Below are 1,233 nucleotides of genomic sequence, written 5' to 3'. Positions count from 1 at the left end.
TAGTCATGTTCAGCAAGCCTTCGCTACAGCCACCAGTTCAAAATCCTAGTCGGATAGATGCTGTACACAAAAATGGAAATAGAGGCCTGTAGTTAACGTGAAGAAGACCTGTAATATGCATGTGACAAGTTCTCTTAAATTACTGGCACATGACAATAAGGAATCTGGTCAAACAGTAGCTCCAGCTTGTGAACCTCATATAATTACATATACTGGAGTCATATGTAGGGATATTTTTCTGTAAACCTGTGAAATTGAGACTTACTGACCATTTTAGTTCCGTACTGTTGTTTCATTCATTCACCCAAATACTGAAGGTATTTCCTGAACCTTCATAGGTTATTCTAACACTGCGAAACCAAAAATAATCTGGTACGGTCCAGGAAAAATATAATTTTGATCAGTTTCTCGGCTATGTCCATTCATCTCATATATACAAAGATGGCAACAGGAAATGACGTCGTCAATCTGGCTTTGTGTGAAAGTGGCTCTGCCGTTGACTGGGCTCGGCTTTCACAAAAAACAAAAAAGCAAGAGAGAAAAGAAAGAAGTTGGTTTACCCGAGACATTGACAAACATTATATTTTTCCTGGCCTGGAACAGATTGTTTTTGATTCGTTGGAAGAGTCTATGGTGATTCCGCAAATACCTTCAGAATTTGGTTAAGTGAAATGACAGTACGGGATTAAAATGGTCGGCAACTCTCAATTTCACAGGCTAACAGAAGATTATCTCTGTGACATGAGTCTATGTAATGCATGAGAGTCACAAGCTGGGGCTAGTCAAACAAGTGGTTTCTGCACAAGGCCCAGAGTTGATAGTAAACTACAGAAATTGTGTTCCAAAGCAGAGATGTGGACGGGGTCAAAGCAGAAGCCAAGAACTGGGTTTCAGATGGGACAGCACTTGAATCTGAAAAGGGGTTGGTTTTAGCTGGCCTTACATAATCTTTCTGACATGTTTCTAATGCTGACTGTTCAATACTCTTTGTACCTAACTTTAGAAACGACATTGTACAAAAAAAAGAAAAGAAAAGAAAAAGAAACATTTGTTATCTGTTATTTGAATCAGAACATGGTAATAATATGTGACGAGTTGTCTTTTTACCATAACGGGTCTTCTTTGTTACTCTGCAATATATCAAAACACATTTTTTTTGCAGTATTTTGTAGATTCAAGACCTCAAAAATTTTATTCTTTTTATGTACTATATATATATATATATATATATAT

This window comes from Monopterus albus, unplaced genomic scaffold (genome assembly GCF_001952655.1).
Source record: "Monopterus albus unplaced genomic scaffold, M_albus_1.0 scaffold1.1, whole genome shotgun sequence".
NCBI lineage: Eukaryota > Metazoa > Chordata > Actinopteri > Synbranchiformes > Synbranchidae > Monopterus > Monopterus albus.
Note: the sequence above shows the minus strand (reverse complement) of the source record.